The sequence below is a fragment of the Lactuca serriola genome, chromosome 8 (assembly GCF_051521515.1).
Source record: "Lactuca serriola cultivar US96UC23 chromosome 8, Lser_US96UC23_V15, whole genome shotgun sequence".
NCBI lineage: Eukaryota > Viridiplantae > Streptophyta > Magnoliopsida > Asterales > Asteraceae > Lactuca > Lactuca serriola.
This window is the reverse complement of record NC_136415.1, coordinates 112,407,831-112,422,366: the sequence shown is the minus strand read 5'-3', so window position 1 is coordinate 112,422,366 and position 14,536 is coordinate 112,407,831.

Genomic DNA, 14,536 nt, shown 5'->3' with positions numbered 1-14,536 from the left:
TATTTCATGTGAATCCTTCACATCTTCTTTGTTTTCATAAGTGTCATCAGATTTCCATCTTTCAACTTCCACATTATCAAAATTACAATGTTGCGAAGTAGAGGGTTTTTCAATGTCATCTTTGACCATCGAATCAACTATAATTTCCTTACCTTTGATCTTAGATGTGATATTAATGATTGACAATTGAGAACAATCAACCTCTTCTTCCTCTTCTATCTCACCAATTTCACTTACATTATCTGAATTGTCATCAATATCAGCATAATTGAGTTGAGAATCAAGATTTGAGGTTTCAGTTTTCTTTAAGATTTTCACTTGTTCATTCTTTGTCAAACTTTCATTGACAATACTAACCAACTCATCAGCATTCAAAAATTCATCAATTTTGACAATACCATATGTGAATCTATCATCAGGTATTTTGTCAAATTAAGCAATTGTGTCTTCGCGATTATAAGACACAACATCAACTTTTTCACGATCATATTCAAGAAAAGGTAAAAGTTTCCTATGTTGTTCTTTGCTAATTTCAGATGAATGATGTAAAGCAGCTAATTTTGCATACAAACGCTTAGCAGAATTACAATATATATTTCTTTGTGCTAGCAACAACCTAACTTCATTTCCAAGATTGTCCCTATCACAATTTACATTTTTGATTTGCAATTCAAGTTTGTCTACTCTGCTACGTTTTATTTCTAACTCTCTTCGTGTCTCAACTAGTTGCATATTTAAATTTTGAGCTTCAGTAATAGCAGACACAATAACAGAATCAAAATAAGCAACAGTATCATCAAAAGAAGTAATTTCAGTATCGTAAGCAGATAAAAGAATATTGAAAGATTCAAGAATAGCATGTACCTTGGTGGTCATTGGTGATTTGTCTGTGGATTTGGATACAAAGCACCTTCCTGAAACATTCTCTTCGCAATTTTCTTCAAAGCTTGCGAACATTGCTCCATGAGTTGGATGCCTCATTTCTTCGTCATCGGATCCTGAAGACCATATATGATATGTTCCACTTTCTTCCTCATCAGACTCACCCTTCGCAACAAGTGACATTCCTTTTGTCTTTGCACGTAACTCTTCAATCTTTTCTGAATAGTAAGCTTCATCTTTCACTTTCTTCTTTTTCTCCTCTTTCTTTCGCAACATGTAATCAGCTGCGAAGTGATTCGCATCATTGCCGTAGTGGCAGTAAATGTTGGATTAGTGTCTAAGTCCATAACTATTTTGGTATGTACTTGACCCGATGGTGCATGGTCCTTATGGGTTGCCTTCACCAAAGCAACTTGATAGGATGAATTATGGAGAGAAAGGATTAAATATGATTTATTAATATATTATGATAATAATATATTAAAGGAGAAATCATATTGTTTAATTAATATTAGTCAATAATTAATTGGTAATTAGTTTTGTGACTAAAAGAGATTAATTAAACTTAAGGGACTGGAATTGTAATTATAAGATAATTGCAATTTGGGCCATGGATTGCCTTATATTATAAGGTGGACGAATTCTATGGGGGAAGCCCATATGAAATCGTCCAAGGCCTTATGGAAAGGGCTCCATGGGTTGCTTAGGGTTTCCTTGTTAGATAACCCTAATTGCCTCCTATATATATATATATATATATATATATATATATATATATATATATATATATATATATATATATATATATATATATATATATATGGATCCCTTATGACCCAAAACGTGGCTAAGACTTCTCTAGGGTTTGTAGACGGTTTTGGGCAACCTCCATCCTCTCTCCTCTTCATCCTCTTGCTTATGGTGTTTGTGAACCATTAGAGGAGTGACACTTGCGACTCTAAGCCTTCCAAAGTCAATACAAGGAGATTTGGGATTGTTATTGCTACATAACAATCAAGGTAACATCTTAAACCTATTCTTATGATAATATGATTACTTGTATGCTAGAATTAGGGTTTATAGTCTTGGATAACTTGCATGTATAATAGAGAAACCTAGATCCAAGCATTAGGGTTTGTATGAGCACATAGGATGTCTTAGTACCAAAACCCATCAGTGGTATCAGAGCCTAGACTGGTTTTTATTGTATTGATGCATTACATGTTCAAACAATTCGATTTTTGATGTTCTGGAGGCTGGACTCGCCGAGTCCATGCAGACTCGACGAGTCAACTCGTCAGATAGAGTATATCTTGGGATTTCTTGCTGTTTTTGCTTTGGGATAGTTACCTTATCATATTAGATCAATATAAATCCGATTTTATGATATACTTGACTATATTCTTGATCTAATTGAAGATATTTATCAATTAATAAGATAATTGTTTCCTTATGTCATAATTGATTAATTATTTTGACTAAATTGAAGAATTGTTTTGCAAGAAATCATTAAATAAATCAAATATGGATAATTATGTGATTAATTGTTAATTTAGATTATTTGTTATTTGATCCTTGTTGTTATGAAAAGTTTCATATTTTCCCCTTTAGGTTTTATAGTTTAAATTTGAACCCAAAATTTTTGTTGTTTTGAAATTTAAATAGTTAAAACCCTAATGTTTTGAAAAAGGGTTTCAAAACTTGCCCTCAAGTTTTGGAATTTAAATTTTGATGCATATTTAAATTCTAAACCCTAATGTTTTGAAATGTTTCAAAACTTGCCCTCAAGTTTTGGAATTTAAAAGTTGATTAAAAGTTAATTAGGAATGTTAAATTCTAAAACCCTAGTATTGTTTTAAAAAAGTTCAAATCACACCCTTATGGTTTTATTAATTAATTAAGGCGTATAATTAAAAGAGGTTTAATAAGTCCATAAAAGTTTTTGGTTTAAAATTTAATTGAATTAAAAGTATAATTGTTAAATTTGACCACCTAATATTTTAAAATTGTAAAATACACCCTATACTATATAAGTCTAACATTATATATATGTATGAGTAAAAGTCAGTCTTACCGTTAGTAGGCCTCATTCACGAAGCTAGTCTATAAGGGGTGTTTAAGGAAATTGCCTATAAAATGGTGATTGAATGGGTATCCACTCTTACCCACCGCACTCTTGACTAGTGGAGGGTCGTTAGCCGAACGGTTAGGATAGGACGAAACCTTCCATTATAAGTATAATGAAGTATAAAAGTAACTAAATGTTTTCATAAAATTCCCAATCTTAGTTACTTAGGCTAAAGTGAATTGATGCAATTCCATGAAATTACACTTTGTGCCCTTGCGAAGACGTTAGTGGAGCGTGTGTGGTTTACCAGCACAATAAATGGTTCTAAGCAAAGGTAGCAAAGGTGACTCAATGTTTGTCATAGTTCGGTGGAGCGTGTGTGGTTTACCGGCACATCGAATAGGTGACTATAACATGTGAGGGCACCATGTAAGTTTGCATGGTTATTCACACCCGCTTTGTGATCCTCGGCATCCCAGTCACAAACTAGAGGGGCATATCGAGATTTAAACATGCCATTGAAAGTTCAATGAATCTCAAAGGATCTAGGAGTTTTCATAGATTTAAAACTTAAATTTCTTTTTCGTTTTTCGTGGTGGAAATTAGTGAATCGTCATTCACTTACCTTCAAATATTCTGCAATTAGAGTTACGGCATCCCTTTCCCGAGTTGTGGAATATTGTGTTGGGTCCTAGCCTTAGTATCTCATTTGGGTGACTTACTAAGGACTCAATCAATCAACATTACTTGAATTCGTTTTTCTCCCGTTTTGTAGATGTCAAAGTTCGACAACTATGGTCTTCCCAAATCACGTGGAACAAGCATTCCACATGAAGATGATATTCCACGATTCGATCGAGGAACAAGAGATCATGCTTCACTTCCTCCACTTCCTCCAATTATTCTCCCTAACCCACAAGTTCAAAGGCTTGAAAAGTTCAACCTCACTCAAGCCCTTTTGGCAAGTAAACATAAAGAAAGAGAGTCGGTGTGTGCACACGTCCTAGGGATGAAGTCACACATTGATAGGTTAAGAATGTTGGGATCCGTTGTCTGTCAGGAGATGGCTGTTGATTGGGTTCTTCAGTCACTTCCTAACTCATATAGTGAGTTCGTAAGAGAGTACTACATGATGAACCGCGACGTGACCCTTATAGATCTCACCTATATGCTTATTGCTGCTGAATCAGCAATGGTTTGGCGCAATAGAAAAGCAAAGTTGATTGGTGAATCTGCCTTCAAGACCTTTATGGATATAGATAATGGCAACGAAAGACATGATATATTCGAAAAGTTTGATCATAAGAGAAAGGCAATGTCTGAAGTAGTTCCATGTCATGTTCCAAAAGAGTCAATTTGCTTTTATTGCCAAGAGAAAGGGGATTGGAGACGAAGCTGCCCCATTTACCTAAGAGATCTAAGAGATGGGAGAGTCGAAACGTATGGCTCTAATTTAGGTAAAATCCATTGACTAACTCTTTTAAGCTTCATTCTAGATTCTGAATACATAATGTGATAAGATTGTAGGATCGAAGAAAAGAAAGGAAGCTTAAGGGAAGAAGTGAGCAGAATCTAACCGTGAAGGAATGGATTTCGATCACATTTATCGAAGATTAGATTCTTAAGCTACTACTTAGAGTTAGAATTAGATTGCTAACAAATATGTATTAGCATAATTTTTCAATGAATTGCATTGTAAGGACAAATTTTTCCGCAATAAAATAAAATTTGATTTTATACTATTTATTTATCCTTGCAATGGCGTATATGAAAAATTGATGTTTGAATGTTTCTAATATTAGCAATAATGGATTTGATTCTTAGTTATGTTGTTTATGAAAATGTCAAAAAATTTACCAAATAGGGAGAGTTTCTCATCGCCCAAGTTTCAATTGGACAGAAACTTGGAATCATGCAACTTGGTTGCACGATGAATGAGAAATTTCATATTTGGAAATTAGACTAATTCATTGACAAAGTGTCAAGTGAAGGACTAGGAGATCGAGTACACAAAGTTGTGTGTTGATCAAAGTCCACCATAAGAGTAACAAGATATTCGTCATGATTTACTAAAGGTTTAGTAAATATGATTATACTTATAAGATTAAGTGTAATTATGAATTGATTGAAAAAGTTTAAATCAATAGTAGAGCGAATAAGAAGAATCAAGTAGGCAGAAAGATAAAAGTTTCTCCATTCTAAGAAGAAGGGAGAGTACCTTTTATGCTTTATGATAGGTCGTAATGATTAAGAACCATATTTCAATTGATCCTCTAAGTACAATTGTATGTTTAAGAAGAGGAATCAAGAATTGAAGAAATGGTTAAATCAAAAAATCAATCATACTTCGTTCCAATAACAAGTCTTAAAGTTAAGATTGTGACATCGAGTGAAAAAGTATAAAGAAGGTTTATAACATTCATTAAATGTGGAAAGTTGTGATGTCTTGGATAAGACAAAGACCAACTGGGACCAATTTATGAAGTGTTTTGATAAAAGCTACACTAACTCTTGAATATTTGTTTGTCAAGAAATGGTTATTGACAAGAGAATCTTATATGTCAAGGAGTCAGTGGGAGTCTTAATGGTCTTGAAAGGTTTCAAGAACAAATCAAATAAACCTTATCGATCATCACTAGCACACGAGTTGAGGTTTACAACCTATCGTGATGACATTATTTTGTTTCTGTGCCAATCCAATCGAGTTAATTATGCATGAGAGTTCTATGAGTTCTCATTTTGAACGCATAAAAGGTAAAGCACCTTAATCAATGAAAGGTACATTGATAGGAAAAGGTGAGCTGCTTAACTACTTGGAAGACATGGTGGGCAGCTGTGCTACCATAAGGAAAGAAATCAAGATTAAGAAAGTTCGGTCCATATGAGTTTGAATTTGTCGTAAACTTTGGTTTTAACAAATTCACATGGATAGGAACACATATATCATTTAAATCTAAGTGTCATAAGATTTAATCCTTCATGAAAATGATTGTGAGGAAATGCTTTCACTAAGAAAGATTTTAAGAAGATAGTGATTGTAAAATTGCATTCTCGAATTCGACTATGGTTATGGTATCCCTTTCCATAATTTGAATTGTGAGGTTTGGCAATTAGTCTTAATTGTTTAGACACACATATGAACTATCGAAGGCAAAGGTGTATAAGTTCAAGAAGCCTTGATAAAAGATTATCAAAGCACTAAGTATTAGAAACATGAACTTAAGAAATTCAATAAGCATTGTTTTTCTGAAAGTTAAGATGTTTATGAATACATGTCGAAGCTAGTGGGAGCATAAGTGTTATGTTTTATAATAATCATCATAATAGTGGGAGCATAAATGTTATGATTGTATGATTATTAAGGCACGTATTGCAAGTTGGCAATATTAATTATAGAAAACAAGAGTCATACTTTGCAAAGTTGTAAGAGTTGAAAAGATGTTTTGCTATAATTAAGGGAGATAATATTATGCTTCATTTCAAATCTAAAGGCTTAGGTTGTGGAATGTTAATAAATTTAGTAAAAGGTACATAGTGTGTTCTTAAAATTTCGATTATGATTACGACATTCCTCTTCACAATTCGAATTTTGAGAACATAGCAAATAAAATATTATGGCAGAAGATTGATGAAGTATCAAATCTTTATGCATCGTGTCCCATACGCTTCAGGTATAGGATCGATTGCAAATGCTATAATATTTGACCATTCTAAAGTTTCCAAATGTCTAGCGCATTTAGAGAGAAAAAGGACAAGAATTGGTTTTGACTAAAATAATTAAACAACTATCAAAGGACAATCCAAAGTTCGACGAGGATTGGTAGCTTGTGAGTAGTTGGAAGTATAGTATTGGAAAATATGGAAATGTTTCCATATTGGATGGACCATATCGACATTATTATGAATAGATAAGATTCTATTAAGAATGAGTTGTCATATGGAAAATATGGAAATGTGTCCATATTGGAAATTGAATATTGAAAAATCTATAACTAGATTAGAAACCTTTATGCAAAAAGATGTTCAAAGGAATGTACTTTGAGTGAGAGACATCATATCTAAGGAATTGTCTTGTAACAATCTCCGATAGAAGATTTTGCAATATCATTGGCAATAGTCTTTGTGACTTTGGTGCAGTGACATTACGAAAGGATAGTTGCATAGAATGTTAGAATCTAGCATATTTTATAAGTAGCAAGAATTTGATATTCTTTCACTTATGGAAAAGGATTTGGAGTTGTGAAATGAGAATGATTGGAAATGTGTTCAATGTGATCTATTTCACAAAGTAAGAACCATAGGTAAACATTGTGTGCATGCTAGGAGCATGGGACAAGTGTTGTAATTCAAGTAAGAAGTTGATTACCTGAAACGACAAATAATGAGTAATCGATATGGTGATAAATAAAAAGGTGTTTTATTTATACTCAAAGGTTTGAGGCCATATGGGATTAGTATTATTCTTGTGTTTCACATTTGCATGTTTTGACTTCCTGAATAATTTAATTGGTTAAGAACAGTCAAATTATTCGAACGGGCCACAGTCGGTCATATGTTGGTGAGTGCTTATGAATATGAATTTGAGCATTGGATTAAACCCATGCTCACTTGGATCACTCCATGAAATTGTATCACGAGTGATTGGTGAGACGATAACATCTTATATTCTTGAAACCGAGATGTGTGAGTTGTATCTTGCAAATTGGTTGCACATTGATAATATGTAAACGCACTAGTAACTTGGTGTTATAAAACATATTGTTGTGTGTAATTCGGTGAGTGAGTGCAAGCGAGCATTGTATCAAAGTTTATCCGTTCCTTTTATCCAAAGTAGGATAAAAGCGATATCTTTGGGCCCCTCAATGATTTAGTGATGACAAACATAAATGCTCGGCCGGGCTAGGGCTAATTTGATTTGTTCAATTAGTCAGTCATCATAAATCGGTAATCGAGATATAGTACAAAGAGAATGATTTGAAATCATATCTCATACAATATCTAGAATGGAGGAATATATGATCCCTTATCTAAGGACACGCGTATCTGATAGGATCAGAGTTGACAGCGGCTTTGGAAAGCTACGATTGCAGATCAGGATCTGAAGTCATACGCAGAATAGTTATTAGACTTATCCAAGTGGGAGACTGTTGGATTAGTGTCTAAGTCCATAACTATTTTGGTATGTACTTGACCCGATGGTGCATGGTCCTTTTGGGTTGCCTTCACCAAAGCAACTTGATAGGATGAATTATGGAGAGAAAGGATTAAATATGATTTATTAATATATTATGAGAATAATATATATTAAAGGAGAAATCATATTGTTTAATTAATATTAGTCAATAATTAATTGGTAATTAGTTTTGTGACTAAAAGAGATTAATTAAACTTAAGGGACTGGAATTGTAATTATAAGATAATTGCAATTTGGGCCATGGATTGCCTTATATTATAAGGTGGACGAATTCTATGGGGGAAGCCCATATGAAATCGTCCAAGGCCTTATGGAAAGGGCTCCATGGGTTGCTTAGGGCTTAAGCATCCAAATTAGGGTTTCCTTGTTAGATAACCCTAATTGCCTCCTATATATATGGATCCCTTATGACCCACAACGTGGCTAAGACTTCTTTAGGGTTTGTAGACGGTTTTGGGCAGCCTCCATCCTCTCTCCTCTTCATCCTCTTGCTTATGGTGTTTGTGAACCATTAGAGGAGTGACACTTGTGACTCTAAGCCTTCCAAAGTCAATACAAGGAGATTTGGGATTGTTATTGCTACATAACAATCAAGGTAACATCTTAAACCTATTCTTATGATAATATGATTACTTGTATGCTAGAATTAGGGTTTATAGTCTTGGATAACTTGCATGTACAATAGAGAAACCTAGATCCAAGCATTAGGGTTTGTATGAGCACATAGGATGTCTTAGTACCAAAACCCATCAGTAAATTCCAGAATCACCTTTCAATTTCTTCGCATCTTTAGCATCTTTTTGCTTTTCATCAACTTTTTCCATTTTCTTCTTCTCCACTCCTCCAGCATTTGCGACTCCATTCTTCGCATCATTCACCTTTCCTTTTGGATTAAAAGGCTTTTTGAAAAACTTCTTAACTCTGTTATTTGAGTAGAATGCCACAGCTTCATCATCTAAGTTCATTAAGAAGCCTTCATTGTCTAAACCATCTGCTTCATTAAATTCGATTTCTGAAACCTTTGAAACAAGAGCCAAAGGTCCTCCTATACTTTGTTTTGATTCTTCATACATTTCTGAAACTTCACTTTCATGTGTTTTCAGTTGATTGTATAGACGATTCAAGTGAGTTATATCAAAACTCTATTGATTCTTAATCATCATACTCACACTTCGCCATTCCTTGCGAAGGCCCATGATGAAAGTTAAATTAAACTCCATGTGAGACCTAGTGATTCCATACCTATTGCAGCGAAACACAAGCTCATTCAGACGAGCATAGTAATTTTCAAGAGTTTCAGCATCCTTTTGTCTGAATTCCTTTAGTTCAACTAGACATTGCTTCACAGAGTTGATCTTCGTCTTTTCGCTACCTTGATACTTTTCTTTTAAAGTGTTCCAGATCTCCTTGGCTGTTTTACAACTACGGATGTAATTATAAACCACAGGAGGTAGAGCACATCTTAGTTCCCTCATGCACCTCTTTTCATTATTCTTCAAACGTTTTTGTTGTTCAACAACTTCAGCAGAAGTAGTAGATGGTCCAATTGGTTGAACATTAGTAGGAGCTTGCACTGTTCCATCGATACAATTCCAAAGTTCTTCATCAATTCCATTTAAGTAATCCTCCATTCTATCAGCCCACTGATCATAGTATTCAGGGATTAACATCGGAATTTTGGTTGAGGAACCAAGCAAGTGAGAGAAGGAAGTCATTGTATTCATGTTGAAGTTCGCCATTGATGATCACAGAAATTTTCAGAAAGCTTGAAAAACTTGATGAATTTGAGAATTGGTCAACTGAATTGATCACAAATCGCTAATCGATCACTCGATTGAAAAATTCAAAGGCAGAATCAATTCAAATCTGAAGATCAAATTTGATTTTCAAAACCAAAATGCGCGGAAAATTTTGAATAAAGTTGCTACTCAAAAAGCAAATGATTCTAACACGAAAATCAGATCGATGCAGTTTGAATCCTGCTCTGATACCAATTGAAGAGAATTGTTATCGAGATTATGAGAGCAATTAAGATTGAATCAATGAAAAGTAAGAACACAAAGAGTAAATATTAATCAGATCTTATATTGATGAAGACTGATTACAAAACTTTTTAAGTAGAAAGAATTCTCGAGAGAAAAGCTATATCTACTTCTATCCTCAGTCCCTATTTAAAGGACACCTGAGTGTACAAAAAATATACTAAGTCTAATACAATACGATTCGCATAAAACTGACTTAGTAAAATAAGTAACAATGCGAAACTAAACAAACAAAAAATTCGACTTTTACAATTTAACCTCTACAATTTCTTCTAAAATACTCATTTTAGGGTCTTATTTAAGAAATGTCCAAAATGACCCTTATTTATTAGATATTTTCATTTTTGGCCCAATATAAAATCGAAATCTCAAATTTAGCCAACATTTCAACAATGACCTTATATATATTTATGGCCGAAAATGGTCCAAAATAATATAAATTTTCATAATCTTACATCTTCCAAAATTTTATGCCAACAACTTAGTTTTAATCAAATTTGAAGCAATTCCTTGTGGTTCTTGACATAACTATTAGGAATTATATTTCATATAACCACTAGTTTTTGTTACTAACATAAAATATTTATGAGATATAGCTCAAACTCTTGAGCTTTAACCAAAATCTCGAGTTTTTGGACTATTTTTATGGAGTGTCATAACCTCAAACACATACAACATAACATACATGCATAGGCAAGCAAATATAGAAGATTTTCACAAGACCTTTAGCTTGTATCCTCCCCCAAAATAATGAAAGTTCAAAAATAGGGGTATGAAGCTCACCTTGGGTAGAAGAAGGTGTGGTTGAAGAGATGAGGTGAGATATTTGAGCCTAGAACACTTGAAGTGTTAGATGAATCTCTTGAGGATTTTTGCTAGCCTAAGATTATTAACACATAAATTTATGTGTGAGTAGAAGAATTTCAATAACTAAATGTATGAAGCATTTACTAGACATGAATTAACTTACAGAAACTTAGAAGTGATTGTGAAGAAATGGCTTCTGGAACTTGGTTAATGACTTAGGAGGGTAATTATGTTTCCAGTTTGTCCGTATTAGGTCACTAAGGTTTTTTTTGTGCGTATTAGACCAATATGGTTGTTATTACCGTTTAGAAAATAGTCATTTTTACTGGTTAAACTAGAAGAAACCGGTGAAAATGATTATTTCTAAACGGTAATAACAACCATATTGGTCTAATACGCACAAAAAATACCTTAGTGACCTAATACGGACAAACTGGAAACCTAATTACCCTCCTAAGTCATTATCCTTTTTTTTTATCACACACTAAGTTTATATCTATAAATTAACATTTTATATAGATTAGTTACTAAAAAAGATTTTCATGCCTCATTATTTAATAACTAATCATTATAAATTTATAATTACTTATTAACCAAATGCTAATTAACATACAATCTTTTCTATATACGACTAAAACTATATTAATCTACTTTTACAACTTGTATGACTGCATCGACTAGGGCTGTTAATCGGGTCAACCTGATCGGGTTTCGGGTTAAACGGGTCGGGTTAGTCGGATTTTTTATAAAAATAATTTCACCCGGAACCCGACCCTATTAAGGTACGGGTTATCCGGGTTCGGGTTATTCGGGTTTCGGATTTATAGGGTCGGGTTAGTCGGGTTAATCGGGTTACAATGGAAGACAAAAATATTGTGTCATATTTATAATAATGTTTATTTTCAGAAGGTTAAATTAGGATGTGTTAAATCCAAATGACTTTGAGTGCATAGGGTTTATTTTTCTTGTTTATACTATACAAGTAAAAAACATTATTCATTTGATTTGTGACTGTGTATTTTTTATTTTAGGCCACGATAAATTACCATTGCATATTATTTTACTATGCTACATATTAATTTCCATTTGTACAAATCAATATTTTGTTCTACAATTGTGTTGCATCTTATTTTCCTCTTTTTTAGGCCACATAATGTACAAAAATAGAAGATGTAAGGTGGAATAAAATACATAAATATTGTAGTATATTTTTATTCGGGTTAACCCGAAACCCGACTTTTATAAAAAAAAAAATCAACCCTAAACCCGACCCTAACTATAGTTCGGGTTTGTCGGGTTAACCCGAATAACCCGATTAAGAATTTTGACTCTATAAAACCCGACCCTAAATGCCTTAATCGGGTTAAGGTTGGGTCGAGTTAATCGGGTTCGGGTTTTTTTGACACCCCTAGCATCGACACTTCAAGATAACACATCGTGAAAAACCGAATAGAATATGTTATGCAATACTGTATTTTTTTCATTGAGAAATTGTCAGAAAAATCCTAATATTTTTGGAAAAATTTCACTTTAGTCTCAAAATTTATTTTTTTGAACATAAAAGTCCTTATGATTTCATTTTGGCTCAAATTAACAGATTTTTTTTTCTTTTAACAGAAAATGACATATTATCGTGTACAATCAAATAATCGGGACTTTTCTATTAAAAATAATTTGGGACTAAAGTGAAACTTTTCCGAAAATATTGAGACTTTTCTGAAAATTTCTCTTTTTCATCTGGTAAGTTTTTCTTTTTAGTTTAATATTTATATATACATACAAAATTTTGTTCAGCTTAACCGATAAACCGAACCGAATAAATTGTAACCAAATAAACTAAAACAAATTAAATCGAACTTTATTTGTTTTGGTTATGGTTAGTTTTAATTAAAAAAAGTAGTTAAGATCGAACCAATTAAACTGAAAAAAACAACAACCAAATAACACCTCCAAATAAGAATCAAACAGTTTCATAATCACCTTAAAAATTAATTTTCTTATTACAAATTTTGGATATGTTAATTCTAAGTATTACGGTTTTCAAAAGCTTATTATGGCTTCGTCATGACACACTATGCCTACAAGGCTTGTATCTGTCGTCATAATTTAACAAAACGTGCATTCAGGGGCGGACGCAAGAATAAATAGGTGTTGCCGAGGTTAAAGAAGATGTTGCCAGTGCAAGAAAAAATAGGTAAAAAACCAAAAAAAATCAAAATTTTTTCCACTATGTATAAGAAAAGTAGGTGTTGCTGATATCACACCGAGACACCAAGCAAAACCGCCCATACGCTCATTAAGTCTTATATTTATATAAAAATGAATAACAGTAGTGTGTGTGTGTGTGTATATATATATATATATATATATATATATATATATATATAACATAAGGTGTGTCTTGACGATAATATCAAACTTTAAGCATTATAAGTCGTGGCGTGCCGTAAAGGTTGTTAAAGTGTAACTTAAGGTGTGAACAAAGACCAAAGTTGGTTACCTTTCTATGTCATTAACCCTATTCAGCGTGTTTCTTTTTTAGAACATTATTGTTCCTATAATAATATTTGTAATATTATTTAGAAATGAGCTATTCAATAAAATACCAAAGTTGGAAACCACATATAACATGATGTGTATAATTCGGTCTTAAATATATAAGTTTACTTTTATTATTAGGATTATTACACAGCTAGACAAGTGTATTTAATCGATTAACAATACTGTTTTGGTAAGACCGTGTTGACGAACTCTCTCTCTCTCTCTCTCTCTATATATATATATATATATATATATATATATATATATATATATATATATATATATATATATATATATATATATGATTCAGTTCATAAATCTGATTATCAGTTAAACTAAAGACAATAAAGTAAAATGGGGAAAATTTAATTAATTAAGGGGTCGTTTGTTTTGCACTTACCCGGACCGGTCAGAGCTGACTGCTGATTCGATCAGCAATAAGACTATTTGATGGGCTTCCGAAAGTGATGATTCGGTCAGCAATAGCTGGCCCATTGGCTGAATCGGTCCTCCACAAAAACAAAGTTGGCCAAAGAAAAAACCCTTCTCTTCCTGTTTGTGCCCCTGCACCCTAAAACAAAAATCACGCATCACATTCCTCAACGACTCCTCCCGCTTCGACACTTTCTCAGCAAGGACTCCTTCAATTCCGAAATCGACAACATCATTGACAGCAACATCATCAACAACAACGACAACAACAAGTTTTCTTCTTCTTCTTCTCGAGGCCATAAGAAATCATAGCATCTTTTTTTTTTTTTTTCTGATGTATGAAATCCGTTTTCAAGTTTGATTCGAATGAACATGTTACACATGATAATGATTAAAAACTTTATTACAAAAGGGTACTTTGATTGAAGGACAATGATGTTCATGTTCCATTAATTAACAACAAGAACGAGCAAACATTACTGTGAGCAGTTTACACATACGAAGATATGCATTCCAGACTGTTTTGAGCTTATAAATTTTTTAATCCCAAGTTTTCCAAACCACAAGATT